Source organism: Anguilla anguilla, chromosome 17 (assembly GCF_013347855.1).
Source record: "Anguilla anguilla isolate fAngAng1 chromosome 17, fAngAng1.pri, whole genome shotgun sequence".
In the NCBI taxonomy this organism is placed as follows: domain Eukaryota; kingdom Metazoa; phylum Chordata; class Actinopteri; order Anguilliformes; family Anguillidae; genus Anguilla; species Anguilla anguilla.
In genome coordinates this window covers 21595717-21618184 of record NC_049217.1, presented here as the reverse complement: position 1 = coordinate 21618184, position 22468 = coordinate 21595717, and the positions used below count along the sequence as shown (strand labels likewise).

At 48.1% G+C, this 22468-nt stretch overlaps 1 protein-coding gene across 24 annotated transcripts in view; it reads right to left on the bottom strand.

Annotated features, from left to right (window-relative positions):
* LOC118216561 (voltage-dependent P/Q-type calcium channel subunit alpha-1A-like) overlaps positions 1–22468 on the bottom strand; it is a 111235-nt gene that overhangs the window by 84359 nt on the left and 4408 nt on the right. The window lies entirely within an intron of this gene.

Here is a 22468-nt window from a genome sequence, read left to right as displayed (position 1 = left end):
CACCAAACCCACCGAAGTGAAAAAAAAAAAACAGGCACAGACCATGGCAAAGGGCTCTGACTGAGCGCTGGCTATGCCAAGCAGCCTCCGAGCCACCGCTGACATCATGCCGCTCTCAGCTGTCAGGAGGCCTCTCCTTTCCCAGGGGACCTGGTGCTCTGTTCACAACATCACATCATAACCGCCACCATCCCGCCCGCTCGCAGGACACGCCACCTCAGTCTGGACATTTCATGCACTGATAATGAACGCAACGGCCCGTGAAACATAAAACCTTGTGTATTTTACTAAATAATTATCTTGCTCCTAATTTCATTCAGAATAACAATTCCACTATATAACTGACACTGAAATTACCCCTGATAAAGGTCCACTGTCCTGGCTAACTTAAGGCTCAAACAGTTATTGCAGGGTTGTATACACAATATTTTCATGAAGAATGGCTCAGAAGATCCCGACTTTGAAACTATGAAACCAGCCCAAAAACCTATGAGGATGAATCCATTTATATTGGTGATAAGGAGAATTTAGATGCATTTTAACGTCCATTTTCAAACTTACAGTACAGCTAGCCCCAGCGTTCACAGCATCGCGCGTTACCAGGTTGATTTAGCATGCCGCTCTGTCTTCAGCTGGCTGTGCTGCTATCATGCTAATAATTCAGCGTCTGACTTTACCAGGGATGGGCCTACAAAAACACTGCAAACTGAAAACTGTGTTCCAGCAAAAAGCAACCAAGAGAAAAGTGGTAGAAACCCCCCCCCCCCCAGAGCCCAGTGTGCAGCTGGTGACCTGCAGCTCCAGCGAGGCCCACAGGCTCGCGGCTGCGGGGAGGGCCGCGCCTCCCTCCAGGACCCCCCTGCGCCAGGACGGGCCTTTGCCATGTCCCCCCGGGGCCGAAAGCCCATAAACACGCCAGTCGATCATTACTCCTGGGCTAAATTTACCCCGCGACCCGGAGACGCGCGCGGTGGCCGCCCAGACGGCCAGGACGCGGCTCTCCCGACCCACAAATCACCCCGCTCGTTTGCCTCCCCAAACTCTTGGCCGCGGTTTTTGTTTGTCCATTAGAACGGTGGCTCGCTTTGGAATGATTTACCGGCGACCGCCCACCTGCAGCTAGTGACATCACTGCAGTCCTGTGATGTCACTGTCCCTTCACTCTGAGTCGATGGCAAGCAGCAGACCTTAATACCACCGAGGGGGCGTTCAGCTGCACTGTAATATTTCACTGAACAAAAGACACTTTAGTTTAATAGGAATACAAACAGGCGCCTGTTTTTAATGTTCGCTCCAGTGTTCTAATTGCCATTGCTGGATAAATGCTGGTTTGCCACTGCATCTGCTCACAGAAACACCACCACCATCACAGACCATTAGATACATGAACACAGACCACAAGGCCACACCAAAGGCAGCACCGCACACTAAAACACTGACGCACACACACACACACACACACACACAGAGGAGACAGGTGCACCCATTCCTGGAGCAGCTTGGGACGACGAAGTAACATTTGCTTAAGGGTCCTGTACGAATGGATTGCTCAGACAGCTGTAGCATGGCCTTAATGTGGAGATCATCAGGCTCTTCCTTACATGCTAAACTGCTGCTGACACGTGCATACTGGCCAGGAGCAGGATTCTGGGCAAAGCCCCCAAATGTGCTGTTAAGTGAAGCGTCTGTTTGGCTCGCCACTGGGAGGGACTGGGGGGTGAGTTAGTCAGAGCTCCAGTGAGCAGGACAGAGAGGTGAATAAGCGGCCGGGTGAGCACTTCTATCAGCACTGAGAGAGCTGCAGGGCTGCAGCCCTGTTACGCACACACACACACACACACACACACACACACAGACACACATACACACACACACACATGCGCGCACACACACACACACACACACACGCGCGCGCGCACACACACACACGCACGCACGCACGCACGCACGCACGCACGCACGCACGCACACACACACACACACACAGACACACATACACACACACACACACACAGACACACATACACACACGCACGCACACACACACACACACACACACACACACACACACACACACACACACACAGACACACATACACACACACACACACACACACACACACCCATGCAGACACACACACACACACACACACACACACACACACCCATGCAGACACAAACACACTTGCAGACACATGCACACACACACACACACACACACACAGATACACACAAGAGGGTAAACCGTCCCTCAATAAATAATAAGGTGTCTAATTAAGAACAACAGCGTGTTACAATCCAGGGCTTTGCAGTAACGGTGGGAATTAAAAGGAGCTCAAGCAGGGGAACCCCAGAGTTCCAGAACCCCGGAAAGAGTGGCTGCCACAGACCTGCAGTTTAGCATAATGGAGCTCTCAATGGAGCAGAGACCCTGCCCTTCAGATGCAGAGAGAAGACCTGCCTCGATAGACTGCAGCATGGCTCCCCTGACCCTCCCAAGCTTCCCTCTTTCTCTCTCCATGAATTTCCTTCAGTGCTAGCAATGCTACAGGCAAAGGATGAGGATAGGTTTAGCTGTGTGTTGGTATTCACCTTTGTAAATAAGGGTAACTGTTGGATTTTCTAGTTAACTGCACTTATTGATTATACACGGGACTTTATGGTGATGTCACACGTTTTTACTCAGATCAGAATCTGGCTAAAGAAATGAGAAGGAGGGAAGACAAAATAGAGGATAATGGGGACAAGAAAAAATAAAGAGAACGCAAGAGAATGAAAGAGGGAAAGAGGAAAACAGAATGTGAGGGAGAGGGAGAAAGGGCGAGAAGAGAAGGGGGAGATGGATTTTGGTGATGAGTTCAGGTGAAATGAGTGAGGCAGGCGGCACCAGGCCGTTATCACACAGAGGAGCGTTTCCGCCTGGACTCTCCCTACCAGGCGGCTGGGGAAGCCCCTCTCTGTGGGCTGCAGTGAGACCGATCTGTGACGTGGGCCAGAGAGAGGACTGAGGGAGGGGGGCGGGGGGGCGACACAGAGAGCAAGCGAGGTGCAGACAGAGAGACAGATGCACAGACAGGTGATATTACTGTCACTGTGGACTTTTTTAAATATTGCATGTAACTGATGCCTTGGCAACACAATGTCGATGCGGTCATGAGAGACAGAGAGGGAAACAGAGAGAGATTGAGAGAGAGAGATTGAGAGAGAGAGAGAGAGAATGAGAGAGATGGAAAGAGAAGTGCTAACAGGCTCTCTGGGGCCCTGTGCTCTGACGGCTCCCAGCCCTGCTTGGGGCCTGCCTGTGCTCTACCATTAGGGCACATTAGCACCTTGGGCTGCATTCAATTAACCCCCATCTCCCTGGGAGTACTGTGTGTGTATCTGTGTGCATTTGTGCATGTGTGTGTGTGTGCGCGTGTATGTTTGTATATGCTACTTCTCACGCCATGCAAGTATATGCGTATATACGTATGTGTGTGTTAATGCAGGAGCATCCCGTGCTTTGGTGTTTCATATTTGTCAGTGTATACGTGCGTGTACGTGTGCCCATCTATGTACTTGCTAGTGAGTGTGTGCACGTGAGTGTGTTTGCACATGTGTGCAGGCATGCATGCGTGTATTTGCTAGTGTGTGTTCTTTGCACGTGTCTGTCTTTCTTAGTGAATATTCGTACAAGTGTGTCTGCGTATGTGTGTGTGTGTGTGTGTGTGTGCCCATTCATCCAGCGTCACATTGCAGCTCCAGGTTACGGTGACCAGCGTCTACATGCGTGTGAAAGCGTGACCGCCCCGCTCTGCTGCACCGTGCTGTAATGTTTGCAGGGCGGTTGTGACCGTGAGCACTTGGGCAGGTCGCTCGCTGGTCCGGCACTGAACTCGGCACTCCAACAACTCGCTGCCTGTGTCCCGCAGATTTTAACGGGGTTCCCAAGCGCCCGTTTCCAACGGGTCGCTGTTCGATGACATCGCTGCGGATGTCCGGTATGCTGACCCTCAGCCCGCTGGCACCGGTCAGCGCTTTGGCAAACGCTGGCACGGACCTGTCAGGCTAATAAAGTGACTGAAGGATTTACGCGGGCTCGCAAAAGAGCCAGGGCTTCAGCGGTGGGAGGGAGAGAGGACGGAAAGGGAGGGACTCGGGTGGGGCGCGGTTGTGAGGAGGAGGGGGAAGGATTTTAAAAAATGTTTTATTTCCACTAACGTCATCATCTTGTGCAGTTAGAGAACACAGAGGAGCAGCTGTGGAGGAAGGATAGGCCCAGGGCAGGACGTCCCGCACACCGGGACCCCAGAGGGGCTCAGGTGTTCACAGCCCCCACTAGGGACCCCCCCCCCACCCCATCCCACCCCACCCCAAACTCTCTTACACAGAACCTGCCCTCCTCCACCCACAAACACCCAGACTTAAACTATCCATTCGTTACACGACGCATCTCAAACACTATCCATGTACACAGGGTGATATCTACTGAGGCTCCCAGTGAATCCTGCTGAACGAGGCCTTCTCCCCAGCCATGGCCACAGTGCCTTACCCCCGGACCACAGTACAGCTGCTCGCCAGAGAAGCTCCCTCTCGATCGCCAAGTCCCCCCCGCCGACTCTACCCCCCACACAGCGGCAGCAGCTGAACAAACACACAGAGCGCAGCACCAGCACAGGCTGCAGGATAATGCTGTGCGGTAGATGGACAGAGGGACGAACGGACGGACGGACGGACGGACGGCAGACGGTGGGAGGGGTGGGGGGCATTTGACTGCAGGTGGCGCCCCAGGTTCCAGGTGGGGCTCTGCTGTTATATTATTCTCGTAAGAGCCCACTTTAATTCTAAATCCAGCTGCAAACAGTATGCGTCACCCCGCATAATGCCAGCCAAATGAATAATGCATCGGTCTGAAAATAGGATGTTTCAGAGCAGAGATGGCTGAAATATTGAAAGGACCTGACATGCTACAAAGGGTTCTTTCATACAGATCAGGATTAGAGATCTGCATAGAGATCACAAGATGCCTGGACAGTAAACAGGGGCGTATACAGAGAGATCCTACGCATCTTCAGAGAGCACCTGCAGGTGCAGCTGTGTGTGTGTGTGTGTGTGTGTGTGTGTGTGTGTGCGGTCGTGGCTGAACCTCTGGAACCCCTTTTTAGGGAGCCCTGATGAGTGTGTGAGATGAAAGCTTTCGGGGAGCTGAAAGGTTCTCTCTGATGTGCCAGTGTTCCTGCCACTTTAAACGCACCCCATTTCTTCCTTCCCCATTGTAGCGCTCACGTGTGTGTGTGTGTGTGTGTGTAGGTGAGTGTGAGCGTGTGTGTGTGTGTGTGTGTGTGTGTGTGTGTGTGTGTGAGTGTGAGCGTGTGTGTGTGTGTGAGTGTGTGTGGGTGTGTATGTTTTAAATCTCAAAGAGTTGATGCATATAAGCCCACTGTGGAAAAAAAACCTTCAATTATGAATTTCTCCTTCCTTTCTCCCTTTCTGCATGCGGTGCTATAAATAGCCACTCGACAGATAAAAGCAAGGAGAGAGAGAGAGAGAGAGAGAGAGAGAGAGAGCATGTTCCTGTCCCATCCACCAGAGCTCTCTCTCTGTCTCTCTCTCTCTCTCTCATTTCGGGCTGGGTTGTGGAGAGGGCCGTTGCTCCCATACTGATTGGCTGAGCTGAGCTGGATGCCGTCCACCTGTCCGTCTCCTGCTACTAACGCACAGAGTATTCTTGCCCCTCCCCCCCACATCCTGTCCTGCCCCACAAGTCACCCCCCCCCACCCCCCACCCAAATCCCCCCAGGTGTGAGGTTACAGGGATGTGTTCGGTGTGTCCCGCGGGACATCTGCGGTTTGCAGTACTCGGTCTCTGCACTGACACTACAGTCAGAGAGAGAGGAAGAGAGAGAAAAAGGCAAAAAGAGTGACAGAGAGAGACAGAGAGAAAGCGAGCGTGAAAGTGAAAGGCAGAAAGAGACAAAGAGAGGGAGAGACAGAGTGAAAAAGAGAGGGGGAGAGAGAGAGAGAAGTCTGCACTCTGCACCCAATGCACCGTATCTGCCAGCCGATCCCCTGCCGAATGGCACGGGGCTGCTCCGTCTGCAGCTGTGAGGAGAGCACTTCAGAGCCTCCGCTCTGCGCTGGCTGCGCTGGCTGCGCTGGGTGCCCTGGGTGCGCTGGGTGCACTGGCTGCGCTGGCTGCGCTGGCCACTCCTCACACATTCCACCAGTTTTTCCTTCACCCTGACGGCTCACACGTGAGCGCTGGGTCTGAGCCCACAGTGATGCCGTCAGCACTCTGGGGGGGGGGGGGAATCGTGCTCACGCTTTCAGTCTCAATGACGAATGTCCTCTACCCCCGCCCACCCACCCCCACCCCTCCACCACCCCACCACCCACGCCCTATGCACACCCCTGGTTCCTCTCCGGAAGCCTGAAGCTCAGCACAGGCGATGGGGGTGGAGGGGGGGTGCTGGCGCTGCGCTTTAATATGTCTGAATAGCACTAAACACAACACAGAGGAAAGTGCATCTACTGCTAAAAACAGGGAGAGATGGAGAGGGAGAGAGAGAGGGAGCGAGAGAGAGACTGAAGTCAGACTGTCAGAAAAAAAAAACCCCTGACAGAGGCAGTTCTGCCTGATGGGAGATTGGAAGAGAAAGAGAGAGCGGGAGAGGAGAGGAGAGAGGAATAAAAAGGAGAGAAATAGAGAGGAAGAAAAAGGGAAAGCGAGAAAGAGAGGGAGAGGGAGAGAGAGAGTGAAAGGAGGAGTGCTGATGTGTTCCATTCCTTCATTCCACCATCCTGTTCATACCGGTGCTCCTTCCTCCATACCTCTACTTCCCTCTCTCCCTCCCTCTCTCTCTCTCTCTCTCTGCATTGTAGACTGACTCGTTTGCCTGTCTCTCCTTTCCTCCCTCACTCCGCTCCTTCCTCTCTCCCTCACATACTCTCTGCAGCTGCCCAGCTCCTTCTCTCAGTTCACCCGGCCTCGTGATCCATTCCCCGCTGCTTTCCCCACCTGAGAGCCCTCCTCTCCCTGCTCCCTTTACCTCCCCTCCCACCCCGTCCCTCTCCCTCTACACGTCTTTTCCTTCCCATCACGCTCTCTGCCCCCCCCCTTTCGTTCGTCTCGCTCCCTCGTTCTTCTGAAAGAACCCGAGCATCACTCATCCATCTCCATCATACAGTCTTCATTCAGCTGCAGAGTCAGCACACTGCTGAGACAGGACCCAGAGAGAGGGAAAGAGAGAGAGAGCACAGAAAGAGGAGAGAGAATAAAAGACACAGGATAGACAACTGGAAAAGAAGAGAGGGAAACAAGAAGATGACAGGAGAGACAAGAAGAAGAGCAAAGAAAGATTAAAAGCGATTTACCGTATAATACAATTTATCCCCTTGGGGCAGTGAGGATAAACAACAATTGAGGATAAATACATTTGTGGTGTATTGTGTGGAAGAGAGAAGAGTGAGAAGAGAAAGACACAAGGAAGAGTAGATACGTAGCAGGGAAGAGAGAGAGGAGGAAGACAGGAGAGATTTGAGAAAAGAAAGCAATGAAAGTGATGAGAGGAAACAAGAAGGAGAGAGTAAAGTAGAGGAGAAAATAAAGCAGTATTCTCCTGCGTTCAGCAGTTAATTTACTCAGCAGACAGAACCAGCACCCCACACACATGCAAACACAAACACGCATGCATGAAAACACGCGTGAGTGCGCATGTAAACGCACCTGTACACATACACGCTCACGCGCGCACGTACGAACGCACGCACTATGCACACACACACGCAAACGCACGCAAAAAACGCATCTGCAGTGGGCCAAAGTCGTCCACAGCATGGCGAGACAGACAGGAAGAGAGAGGGCGAGCAAAAAAAAAAAAAAAAAAAAAAACGCCACTGAACTGGACGCAGCGTCAGCACTGTGGCAGAACGTCAGCTCGAGCGTTTCGGCTGAACTGCGAATGCACACGGACACGCGTGACAGGGTGGCGTACAAATGTCCCGGAGACTCAGACCCCGTCCCATGAGCAGCAGAATCAAGAGCTCTCTGACCGGGACACACTATCAAACACTCACAGGGCTTTTCTGATCACAGTCCCATCGGACACGCCCGAAACCCTGGGCCGTGATTGGCTGCTGGCCCACTCAGGAACAGACAGCAGGAAACACTGTATTCTCACTGGAATATGTCGACCGTAAGAGGCAAAAAAAGAAGGTTTGTCTGTTAAGTCTCTTTCACTCGTGCGACTGTGATAAAGCCCTGAGTTACTCCAATATGTCCGATAATTACACTGCACCTCCATACAGGTTGTGCTTCACCGAAATCCATTCACTCAAATTCATGCTCACACAGCCAGTCACTCCCATGAGAAGCAAACACTGATTTGTGCTTCAGCCAATCGGTCAGATACCAGATCTCTGCAAGGACTATTAATAAACACCATAGTGTACGGCAGTGCTAATCACCCATTAAAAGGCTGGCGGTGGTGGATGGCAGCCGTATGAATCTCCCGGATCTACGTGGAGCGTTGCTGGAAAAAATGGCGGCTGGTGCAATGCAAGGGACTTGAACATGCAACCAGAAGGTTGGAGAGTCAATGCCCAGGTGAAGAACTGTCACTGTATCTATGTGTCAAATAACTGACACTCTATACCTATAAAATATCATCATGTATGAAACATGAACAGAAATATAATGACTAAGACTGTTAGCAATCCAAACGGCATTAACCAGCCATTAAACTAGCCATCAAGCTACGGTCATTAAATCATACTTTCCATGCTTTTCATTCAGTTTGCTTTGGATGTGAGGCCCCACGTACACTGGGAGGTGCTCTCAGCCCCTTCCCCCTTCTGAGAGAGTGGTCCACGCTCCGCTGCGCCGTAGAAACGATCACCCGCCATCCCATTCAGGCAGAACAGGCCTCGGCGGCGTGTGAACGCTGACAGCGCAGTTAGCCGTTAGCCGTACCGGTCCGCTTCGCTTCCGCGCGGCTGAGGCACATCGGCGGGACGGCGCAGGAGCGGACGTACCTGCGGTACCTGCGCTGGAACCCGTGGCGCTTCCGCAGGGGGACGAGACGGGGGAACTCGCTGTCCCTTCAGGTGAAGGTGCCTGGTCCGTCCCGGGGAGTCCATGTTCCCTGAACGGGGACAGGCTGGCTCTAACTCACGATGCCCCCCCCCCCCCTCCTCCCCCCGTTCTGATGCAGTTTAATTAATACCACTGTACCAGAGCCCACTGTACTCTCAGGCCTGACCAACCCGCCCGCAGAAATGCAAATATCAATTCATTCCCTCATTCCACAACTTATTTGTTTATTTCAAAGGATGCCGCACACTTTTCCTCAGCTCCTGAGTGAATAATTAATGACACTGCGCCTGAGGACTGACGGGTGGACTTCACTCTTTCTGCTGCGAGAGGGAAGTGTTGGGGTGGAGTCCGAAATGCCATTTCTTCATTTTTTTCAACTATTTATTTATTTTACAAAGTCGAGGGCAGGGTACATATAAAATTCAGTTTGCATCCACTGTCAAGTGCTTTGTGACGACCGTACTCTAAATGCTACTAACTTTTGATCAATCGATCAAATGAATTCAAAATATTCACAACAGGCCACGTGATTCACTGTACCGGTAGCTAACTAATAGGCCACCTTTCATCATCCATCCCATGTATATTCAAGTAGTAAAAAGATGAAGATCCACTAAAATATGTTTAAGAAAACATTTGAGGTGAGAAATAGGCCATGTCAGTGCTGAATCTTGATTCATATTTGAACTGCAATGCCTAGTTTGACAGTTTGATCTGGGTTTCATGAACCAGGCACAGCTACACTGTACAAATTAATTTTCACAGAGAATACTGCATGCAAATGAGATGGACAGACCTACTCCACCCACGCCAGGACACATTTTTCAAAATAGTGTAGTTAGCGAGCGGAGCCAGGGTGGAACAGTGAGTGCAATTACTCTTTAAAACGCACGACAAACAGACCCTTGGTGGCAACTGTTTGCAGAACATATCTACAACAACATTATGACATGCCGTATATTAATAACATCATATTACTGTGTCAAATTTAGCCTGTTTGCCAATTGCTTTCATTATTCAACCTGATGACAGTTTTCCCCAGTCCCAAGTGGTCACTTCCAGTGCCTAAAAAGGGCCTCCTCTGGATTTAATTAGTTAGATTCGTGAAAAACCCTTTTTCTGTAAGCAACATAACGACCTATGCTGCCCTGTCTGACCAACCCCAATGACATCATGGAGGGATGCATTCTGAAATCTTGCAATAAGGAACACGGACGTACCCAAGATCCCGAAACACAACCCACGAATGCAGCAGATGTATAAAAGAGCAATTAGCAGGACGAGGTGTCTCCTGTCCCTGCCCCTCCTCCACATTAACCCAGAGGTCACCATATGGGCAGGGAGGGTCAGAGAAAGGCTAGTGTTACCTCGGATGACCCCTGACCTCAAATCTCATCTGAGCGCAGTCACGACCCCCCGGGGGAGCTGACACACCACTCCATCTCTCTCTCTTTCAGGCTTTCACTCTCAATCCCTCTCTCCCACTCTGGTCCCTCACTCCTCCTGGCATGTCTTAAGGGACGGAACCAAGCTCCTTCCCCGTTTCTCTCCAATCGGCTGAGGTTCTGGTGCAGACCCGTTCTTGTTGTTCTGAGAAACTACAAACTGCAACTGATTTGGGCCTAAAAAACAAAATTCAGCATCCCCGGCCTCCACTATCTGCACTACAGGTGAACGCAAATCTGTGGCTACCAACAGCTTCTCTCTCAGCAGGGAACGGGTACAGAAGAAAGGAAACAAGCAGCAGTATGTGATCAGGGAGCTCATGAACACAGACACACACACTCACAGTACACCCTGCACTAACAAACAGAAACACATACACTCACTGCACTCCCTGCACTAACAGACAGAAACACACACACACTCACTGTACACCCGGCACTGACACAAACAGAAACACACACACTCACTGCACACTCTGCACTAACACAGGCTCACTGGCTTCACTCAAAAAGGCCTCAAGAAGAAAAAACGATCCTCCAAATTCAGGCTTGCAGCAGCATCCAGTAAATTACTGCATGTTAAATACAGTGAAGCACTCTGACTAAAATTTGCAACAGCATAATTGCAGTTTGTCTTAATTTTTTTAATTACTTGTTTATTAGTTATTATTTCATTTTATTTTATTTTACTGTGAATCATATTGCATTGCAGGCCTGTCTATGAAACTTGCTACATAAATAAGGAATTGATCGGTTAACCGATTGATTGATTGACTCCAGTGTGGAGGGCGGGGGGGGGGGGGGACTGATGTGATGGGTTAGATCAGAGCAGCACATATCTCTCTCTCCACATCTCTGTCTCTTTCTCTCTACATCTCTCTCTCTCACTTTCCCTTTACATACAGCATCTCTCACACACTTCCATTCTACATATCTCTCTCTTTCCCTCTACATACAGTATCTCTCTCACACACTTCCATTCTACATATCTCCCTCTCTCTCACTGTCTCTCCATCTCTGCTGCTGTGTGGTGGCTGACAGTGACAGGCCTCTGAACATTCTCTCTGCCAGACACGCGCGCGTCTTGCGTGTGTGTGAATGGGGAAAGGAGGAGAGGAGGGGAGGCAGGGCTCAGGAAAGGAGGAGAGGAGGAAAGGCAGAGCTCAGGAGAGGAGGAAAGGAGGAGAGGAGGACAGGCAGGGACCAGGAAAGGAGGAAAGGAGGAGAGGAGGAGAGGCAGGGCTCAGGAAAGGAGGAAAGGAGGAGAGGAGGAGAGGCAGGGACCAGGAAAGGAGGAAAGGAGGAAAGGAGGAAAGGAGGAGAGGCAGGGCTCAGGAAAGGAGGAGAGGAAGAGAGGCAGGGCTCAGGAGAGGAGGAAAGGAGGAGAGGAGGAGAGGCAGGGATCAGGAAAGGAGGAAAGGAGGAGAGGAAGAGAGGCAGGGCTCAGGAGAGGAGGAAAGGAGGAGAGGAGGAGAGGCAGGGATCAGGAAAGGAGGAGAGGAGGAGAGGCAGGACTGAGGAAAGGTGTCTCGGATAAGGGCAGCCACTAAATAAAGCTCTGATCAATGCTGTTCAGCGGAGGGGAGGCTCCTCTCTCTGGCCCCGCCCAGGTGCAGCCTCAGAGACACACAGATGAGAGACAGCGATGCACAGAGCAAACACACACGCATGGGAGATCACTGCAGAGTAGCCGGAGCGGGTGTGTGTTTGTCTGTGCATGCGTCTGTATTGTGTGCATGTGTGTGTTTAGTTTAAGTGTGTGTGTGTTTAGCGTGTGTGCTTAGTGTACATGTGTATTTAGTGTAAGTGTGTGTGTTTAGTGTACGTGTGTATTCAGTGTAAGTGTGTGCCTAGTGTACATGTGTATTCAGTGTGTGTGCCTAGTGTACGTGTGTGTTTAGTGTGTGTGCTTAGTGTATGTGTGTATTCAGTGTAAGTGTATGCCTAGTGTATGTGTGTATTCAGTGTAAGTGTGTGCCTAGTGTACATGTGTGTTTAGTGTATGTGCCTAGTGTATGTGTGTATTCAGTGTAAGTGTGTGCTTAGTGTAACTATGTGTGTATTCAGTGTAAGTGTGTGCTTAGTGTACGTGTGTGTTCAGTGTAAGTGTGTACTTAGTGTACGTGTGTGTTCAGTGTAAGTGCGTGCCTAGTGTACGTGTGTGTTCAGTGTAAGTGTGTACTTAGTGTAAGTGTGTATTCAGTGTACGTGTGTATTCAGTGTAAGTGTGTGCTTAGTGTAAGTGTGTGTTCAGTGTAAGTGTGTGCTTAGTGTACGTGTGTGTTCAGTGTAAGTGCGTGCTTAGTGTAAGTATGTGCTTAGTGTAAGTGTGTGTTCAGTGTAAGTATGTGCTTAGTGTAAGTATGTGCTTAGTGTAAGTGTGTGTTCAGTGTGTATGCTTAGTGTAAGTGTGTGTTCAGTGTAAGTATGTGCTTAGTGTAAGTGTGTGTTCAGTGTAAGTGTGTGCTTAGTGTAAGTGTGTGTTCAGTGTAAGTGTGTGCTTAGTGTAAGTGTGTGTTCAGTGTAAGTGTGTGCCTAGTGTACGTGTGTATTCAGTGTAAGTGTGTGCTTAGTGTAAGTGTGTGTTCAGTGTAAGTGTGTGCTTAGTGTAAGTGTGTGTTCAGTGTAAGTATGTACTCAGTGTAAGTGTGTGCCTAGTGTAAGTGTGTGTTCAGTGTAAGTGTGTGCTTAGTGTAAGTGTGTGTTCAGTGTAAGTATGTGCTTAGTGTAAGTGTGTGTTCAGTGTAAGTGTGTGCTTAGTGTAAGTGTGTGTTCAGTGTAAGTATGTGCTTAGTGTAAGTGTGTGCTTAGTGTAAGTGTGTGTTCAGTGTAAGTATGTGCTTAGTGTAAGTGTGTGTTCAGTGTAAGTGTGTGCTTAGTGTAAGTGTGTGTTCAGTGTAAGTATGTGCTTAGTGTAAGTGTGTGTTCAGTGTAAGTGTGTGCTTAGTGTAAGTATGTGCTTAGTGTAAGTGTGTGTTCAGTGTAAGTATGTGCTTAGTGTAAGTGTGTGTTCAGTGTAAGTGTGTGCTTAGTGTAAGTGTGTGTTCAGTGTAAGTATGTGCTTAGTGTAAGTGTGTGTTCAGTGTAAGTGTGTGCTTAGTGTAAGTATGTGCTTAGTGTAAGTGTGTGTTCAGTGTAAGTGTGTGTTCAGTGTAAGTGTGTGCTTAGTGTAAGTGTGTGTTCAGTGTAAGTGTGCCTGCAGACGGCTGCAGCAGCAGAGAGGGTCAGAGTGTCTGGCGGCTGCAGCAGCAGTACCAGCATGTGACTCCAGGAACACGAGCATGAAAAATCAATCCATCACACCCGCTCTCTGCGTTCAGCGCCCAAAAATAGTCCCGCTCCCACGTCAGCGTACCCCCCTCCCCACCCCCGAGTGCACCACCCTACCACTATCGCTGAATAATTCACAGCCAGCAAGAAAGACTGGGAGAGAGAGAGAGACTCGCTTCCTAGACATGACAGACAGCACAGCTCCCTAAAAGCACACCCCTTTCTCTCCCTCTCCCTCCCTCACAGACGGACACACCCAGTCTGCACTGCTGCTCGAGGGTTGTGCAGTAGCACCTGCTCACGAATGAACGCTCCTCTGCCCACGTCACGTGATTATTGAGTGAATCCCGATCAACGAGCATCTTTTCTGCATCTTCGCAAATTCTATGAGAATGCCCCAATAACGCACGGCCAGTTCACTGAAAGACAAACCTCTGACTGACACTGAGACGCTTTGATTCTCTGTTATGTGACTCCTTTACAACAGTGTATGCTGGTCATCATTAGCTCTTGATCAATTAAGGTTGATGAAAATATTTATTCATAATATTTACAAATTAGACTGTAAGATTTTTTCCTAAAACATATGTTAATGCAATGCAGGTTTGGCTAGTCGTCATTTGCTTTCCCTTTGAACTCACTTTTTTTCCACAGATGGTTTAGCTTCAGTGACCAGAGGTCGCTCAGCAATTAGGACCCCACTGATTTGACCTGGCAGTCTGTAATTCAATCAGTTAAAACTGTTGTAAAACAAGTCATTTAAAAAGCTGAAATAACAGTTGGAAAGCCAGTATAAGCACTCAGTCCTCAGGACCGAGTTTGAACTAGTTTGGAACTACTGCTGTACACTGAAATAAATGCCTGGCTAACTGGCTAATCAGCAGACTGGGTTTTTAAATGAAAGACAAACACTTGGCTGAAAGAGAGTGAAGACAGTGTGGCACCACAGGTGATCTGGAAGGAAGGAATTGGCAATAAACAGATGTGCACATGCAGTAGGTGAGGGAGAAACGGACCCAAAAAGACCCTTGATCTGAGACTGACAGAACTTTCCAGAACTTACTGGTCGCAGGGACTCACGGAATGGGGGTACACATCTCACTGCAACCAGACTTCTACACCATACAACTTTCCTTGTTGTCATATAAGCGAGTTTCCAATTTTCAAGAATGAACACGTAATCTCACTATGAAAGAGAACGAGACATCATCATCCCAGCTGATTGGCTGCAGCGTTGCCCTGCGATGGGATGCTTTCAATCATGCGTTGCCCAGCTGGGTGCCAGCCAGTCAGCGCTGGCAGGCTCTGGATTCAACACCAGATGTTGGTGTCCATCCCTGCACTAGAACAGCGCCTTAATGGGACAAGCCACACAGCAATCCCTTCACCTCAGGTTAAAAATGGACTTAAATGGCTACATTGTCAGGAGGGTGCGAATGCACCTCCCAGGGTCTAAAGCCTGTGACTTCAAGTCCTCCTATGTTGGAATGCCAAGATGTGCTCTGAGCTGCTCTCCTCTCCTTAGAGCTCAATGTTAAATGATTTATAACCAGGCATGCAGTGTGGAGGCCTGCTACCTCTGCAGAGTGAGTGTGCAGGGAAGGAAGAGAGAGAGAGAGACAGACAGAGAGGGAGAGAGAGAGAGAGAGAGAGAGAGAGAGAGAGACAGAGAAAGTGAGGGAGGGAGAGAGAGGGAGAGAGAGCAGGGGGCAAGTGGGAAGTACGCAGAGGATGGATAAGCTTGGTATTGGTATGATTATTGTTTTCTTTATTTCAATTGCTAATTTGTTTTGTCATAAAAATTAACCATATAAGCTGTTGGCACTATTCATTGTACAATGTGCCAGGCCAAGAAAAAAAAAGAAGCAAGGCTGAAACTGAAATCGTGAGAGAGTGACAGAGAGAAAGAGGGATGGAGGGGGTGGGTGTGGGTGTGATGCGTGAGGGAGTTCATATCCCATGTCCACACCCGAACGCCCATACTACCCCCCCCCAGTCCATTCCTACCCCCACACTTTAACAGGCCTCACAGAGCATCCCCACAGCAGAAGGCACCGTTTACAGCAGGGCTCTGCCTAACCAGCTCAAACTCGTGCCGGGTTTTTGCTGACCCAGCTGGATTTTGTAAGCGTATGGATAATTTACATCACGACCTCTCTTCTCTCCCCACCCCCCCAATCCGGCGGCAAGATTAGCTGAGCGCGTCATGGTGGAATGACGCCGGGCGGCGTGCGTGCGGCAGACGGATGGCAGGTTTTCGACGTCAGGCGCAGTCAGGGGAAGGGAGGAGAGGACAGAGGAAAGAAAAAGAGCACTTTCGGGAAGGCGCTCTTTAGTGCAATTTGGGCCGTGGATCTAAGGATCTAAGAGAAGGAGGAGGAGAGCAGTAGAACCCAGGCGACACGCGCCACTGGACTAGGAGAGAGGGCTGGAGTGGAGTCGAGGGAGGGAGGGGAGGAGGGGGAGGGAGGTTTGTGTGTGGGAGAATCTTCAGTTTCTTAAAAGCGCCCCCCGCCCCCCCCCCCCCGACCCCTCAGCGAGGGCGGACAGTCACCCGCCGCTGGGACACGCGGCAGTGTGGAACCACAGCCACTTCGGCTATCAGCAGACAGTATCTAGCTAGAGAAAGGCCAATGAATTATTTACATTCTGCAGATTGAATGTAGATCACTGACTCCACACAAGGAAAAACACTGGGACTGCTTACAACATCTCTCTCTCTCTCTCTCCCTCCCTCTCATTCTAGCATCCCTCTCTTACACTCTCATACTTTGATTTCTCTGACACGCACATACACACACTTGGAGCTCACGCATACATGCGGACACACACGCACACACACAAACACACGCGTTGCCACCATAAAAAAGGACTGCAATGTCTGACGGCACACGGCTGCATTAGCCCTAGTGCAGGAGAACGTCCTCACTCAGCTGGTCCAGAGACTCCAGACTTCACACGACCGAAGGAACGCAACCTGCCGGTTTATTTAGCCTAAAGGAATTAGGATATATACCGCCTTGCCGGCTGTGTGACGGAAAGACTGCTCATCGGACCGTGCTCCTTCCTGGTGCAGCGGCCATGTTCAGAGAAAACGGGGACTGTGATGGTCCTTCCACTGCGTGAAGGAAAGAACGACGCAAGAGAAAAAAAAACGATGAATCCCATTCAGATCCCTGTTCCGTCTAAACGAAAGAGAAGATTCATTCCAAACCATTCGTCTCTCCCCCAGTCACTCAGGTGCCTTGTATCGGGGAAACTTTCTTGTCATGAGGCCCCCTCATAAAATGACTGTCCTGTAGCTTCGGACACCCACTTAAATAAAACGGCTAATGTTTGACACCTCTGCCCAACACCCAATACAGGCGGCTGTGCAGCCGCTAATTAAACAAGCCAGCATTGTGGATCTGTAGGAGACAAGAAGCTGTTTAGCATAATAAAATATACAATATAATAATCACAGCAATATCACCTAGGATGAGTATGCCACACGTTTATTTTATCTAAAGTATGTCATTAATGGGATTTGAGTATATAACCTAATTTTATTTAAAAGAAATATACTGTATGTGTCCAGTTAACTGAAATTGCCCAGGTACTCTTTCGTGAACTTCTGTCCTATGGATATCTTGGTGAAAGAGGCTAAATAAGTACTTCAATACTTTAAATTTAAATTTAATATCCTTTACATTCATTTAAAAAAAACACACATTTCCCTTCTCTAAGGTAGGAAAACCTTTTACTTCATGTACGCACGTTTTTTTCATGTATGTACGGGTGCAGAATGGGTCACTCTCACTCAAAAAACACCCTCCCCAAAGCAGTGAATTTCCCATGTATAGCTATGCGATAAAGAGGAAGCTGTCAGTCAAATTGCAAAAATATATCAAACAAATGGGTTATCAGAAAACAAAATGACTGCACAACTGGTGGACTACAGAGGGACTGCGCAGCTCAGCTGGGGGACTGCAGAGTGACTGCACAGCTCAGCTGGTGGACTGCAGAGTGACTGCGCAGCTCAGCTGGGGGACTGCAGAGTGACTGCGCAGCTCAACTGGTGGACTGCAGAGTGACTGCGCAGCTCAGCTGGGGGACTGGAGAGTGACTGCACAGCTCTGCTGGTGGACTGCAGAGTGACTGCGCAGCTCAGCCAGGGGCTGCTGAGTGACTGCGCAGCTCAGCTGGGGGCTGCAGAGTGACTGCACAGCCCAGCTAGTGGACTACAGAGCGACTGCGCAGCTCAGCTCATGTTTCATAAGGCATACACTGCTGTTTGCTGTCTACTCATCTGATTGGCCAATTTCACATTAGGAAAAAGATGCTTTAAAATAAACAACAATAAAATGCACACAGACACTGGGGAACATGTAGCCTTTAACATGCAGTAGCAGAACTTTCAGGGTTTTTTTCCCTTATTTTTACAGGGTTAATTTATTCTGTGAAATAAAATTTTAAAAAACCTGCTGTGTAAGAAGACCTGAGATTATGATTGTGATCGGAGGCGAGCAGCTACAGTGATGACGTGGCGGTCATTTTGAAACGACAGCACGCGCTAAAAGACTCTGCGTCTGTCAGCACCCTGCTCATCCGGCGCTTTGGTGCTCCGCCGGAGAAAGAAAGAGGTGAGGTGGGCACTTCTTTTCTGTTTTTGCGTTGGTGAAGGTACTTATGATTATGCTCTGATATTTGAAGGTACAGCGTTAGTCGCTTTTAACCTGGATGTGGGCGAAAACAAAAAAACAAGTCAGAGTGCAACGGAGAACTGAATTAAGTCTTTGAAAGCAAAGCTTTTTTCTATGTGGCCAGCACTCTAAATAAGTACTTATTGAGGAGAAAAATAAGTAGTTATTTACATTTACATCTTATAGACAGTGTGATCCGAGGCTGTCCCCTTTGCCACTCAAATGGCTATAATTCTGGAAGGGGGGGGGGGTGTTCAGTTTTTCTTTTATTTTCAGCAACCTATTTTTTATTCCTTATAGACCATCACCAGCTTGCTGGTAACTAAATCAACAAAGGAAATACTGCTAAAAACAGTAAAAGTTAAGGAGCCACAGAGGATAAACTGACTGAACAAAGTGAGATCAAGCATCAATGACGCACCAACTGTGGCAACAAACACAAAGTGTTACTCACATCCTGAGAAAAAAAGCATGGGTGTGTGGAAACAGATAGTATTCCTGTGACCTGTGTCAACCTAAACGGCATCAACACAACGCACACGGCCACCATAGGACACACTCATCAACCACAGGACACTCCCACAAACTACAGAACACACCCATCAGCCACAGGACACACCATCAACCCTAGGACACACCCACAAACTACAGAACACACCCATCAACCACAGGATACATCCAGCAACACAGGACACACCCACAAACCCAAGGACACACCCACAAACCACAGGACACACCATCAACCACAAGACACACCCATCAACCACAGGGTACACCTTAATCCACAGGACACACCCATAAACCACAGGAGACACCCATCAAACACAGGACGTACCCACATACCACAGGGCATACCAATCAACCACAGGATGCACCTCTAACCACAGGAGACACCCATAAACGACAAGACACATCCACAAACCACAGGACACATCCATCAGCCACAAGACACACCCATCAACCAGAGGACATACCACCAACGACAGGACACACTCATCAGCCAAAGGACACAACCCTGACAAATATCATTCTCAATCACTCATTGGGCCTCATTCACAAAACGTTTCTTAAAATCTTCTTACTTTTGTTTGTAAAAATTTAAGCACATCCCAGCTGAATCACATGATAAATGACAATTGCTCGGTAATTGTGTCCACAAGCCGGTTCAGGTTGATTAGCATAAGGAAACGCCTTGGCAACCCCATAAATGGCATGCCGACTTCAGGGCCTTGTGCAAACAGCAGCCAATCAAATGCAGTTGCAGGCACTCTCTAGCCAAGGCAAGATGGCCCAAATAATCCAACAAAATTAAAAACAACATAAACCAAAATAAAAATAATAAAACTAAACTAAATAAATACAAATAATGTACTTAAAAAAAAACTAAACTAAAACTAGGAAACCCCCTCTTAAAACTGATGAAATTGGAAGTGGAATTGAAATAAAAATTTAGAATAAAACATTGTGAAAAGGATTTGAGGTTACTCAGAAAGGTTAATTAATGTAGCCTTGTTAAAATCAATAGCTTATTTAATGTTAATATACCATATTATAATATTAATATAATTGCATTGATAAACATTTTGTTGTCAATATGAGGTCTGCAACTACTTAAGTCTTTGCATAAATAAAAAAGCATTCTACAGTAAATAGAAACATCTTGTGCATATATGCCATCATGCTTTTCCAAATACGTAGATTTTGATCGTACCTCAAAACAAATTCAGATAACAAAAAAATGATTAATGCCGATATGGTTGTGGAAATGTGCATAAGCACAGCTAATAATCTGATCTGATCAGATCCATGTGTTGAGAATAAAGCCCGTTGTGTCTGAACGACTTCCACCTCACCACCTTCTTCACTGCTCCCTTGTGTCATTTCATTTTAAAATACGTGCTCTTAAAAGTTAGGACCCATCTACCTGCATCCAAAGGAATCGTTTCCCAATCTTGCTTTCATTTTGTTACTTAATGCCGATGAAGAATACAGTTGAAATCTCTACAATTGTTCCAATTATTTGTGTGTCTGTTTTTTGCGGGTTAGCCTTTGACTTCGGACTAGCATAATCCTGGGATGCCACATGAACATCACTCTCCATATCCTGAATGTAGGGTCATTTGGTTACAAGAGCCATTGGAGAGACCAAGCATATACTGGCCATCACAGGCACGATATACCTTTGCTGTATATTACCAACCAAGCACTTTTTCTCAGGGTTAATGTTTTTTTTAGACATGAAAGCTTAACACACTTCAACAGAAAGCTTGCATGAGCTCTGTGTCAGATCTTATACAGATTCAGTCTACACATATACAGTATACCCTTACAAATCTGATAATGTAAATGCCCAAGTTATGATGCATAAAGTCATTCTACTTAAATACAGAAAGGTTGAAATTATTCTTAACCAGTCCCACAGATGTTGTTGATATAGCTATATTCTCAATCATTTTTATGGTAGGTGCAAAAGGCATGGTATAACATGGAAAGAAAAAAGCCAACAATGAGCCTTCAGACATGGCTTTGCCGAAATGTATACTGATGAATCTTTACACACGATGGTTATATGCAAGAACAAGGTGTTCCAAAAACACATCCACCCGTGCCAAAATGGCTGAAGCATTAACATATGAGGTTTAAATGCCTAAACGCATTCAAAACCAAGGGCCTGATTTACTAAGGTTTTTAGCATTTTACCACATGGAAAACCAATAACATGTCCCAATATTGGTCGTGATATTTGCTATGCACCTATCATTGGTTGTGTTATTATGCTTAAAGGTTTAGGACATGCTAAAGGTCTTAGTGAATCAGGCCATAAGAGTATTACTTCAAATATATCCTGCTGAGATTAACATCTGTGAGAAACCACTTAAAGAGAAGCTACAGTACTTATCCGTAAATTTATTCATGGCCCAGCTAAGAAATTTGGTGATGGGACTACAGGTTCGATAAAGCATGGATAGAGAATTTGATGTAAAGCCCAGTATCCACCATCTCATGTACTGTAAACACAAAAACTTCAGCAATGGCACCAAGAGACTGCAAATTCCTGCAAACTCCAATGCACTTAAGACAGGACGTGTTTGCGACTGACAGAAAGCATCGCAGTATTTTTTAACATACTTGATCACATGACTCAAAAACACTATTCTAACCGCTACATTCAACACATTGGCAAAATCTTGTGGTATTAACATTACATTACAGGCATTTAGCAGACGCGCTTATCCTGAGCGACATTTCACACAACATTTCACACAGCATTTACACTGCATCCATTTACACAGCTGGATATATACTGAAACAATGCCGGTTAAGCACCTTGCTCAAGGGTACAACGGCAGTGCCCTACCTGGGAAACAAACCTGCGTCCCTCAGGTTACAAGACCGCAGTTCCTTACTGATTATCCTACACTGCTGCCATGTGAACATGAGAAGCATGGGCATGAGAAAGGTTAGAGATGAAGTAGAAATCACGTTCACTGCAATGGAATGCTTCCAGAAGGACAAAGCTACTGAAAGACATTGCCATGTGTTCCAGGGTGCAGCATGAGTATTATTATATGTCGCCATTCTGGTGCAGGCATTACTGAAATACAGGCTAAATCAAAAAGTAACGAGGCTATATTTCTGCTGCATACAGCCTCTTGCAATATGGGAAAACGCTTGGGTTATTTGGAAGCCAGTCATTAATTCCCCAGTAATATGACCCCATGACACTGTGTCCATCAGAGGCCACCGTACTAGGGGACCTCTTGCGTGGTTACAACTATGGCTGGTCCTGGGACATGGAGTGAAATCAGCCCCACGAGTGAGGAGTGGGGGGTGGGGGGGGGGTGGGGGGAGGAGCGGCAGCAATGCCTCCAGGCCCGAGTGGGAATGGAGAATGATGTCTGACTCAAACACTTGGGTCTGTTTGGTTTTGGCCTATTTGAGCCTCACCTCCAGCTTTTCCTACCTCCTAATTCATCTTTTCTCGACTAATGGCGGCT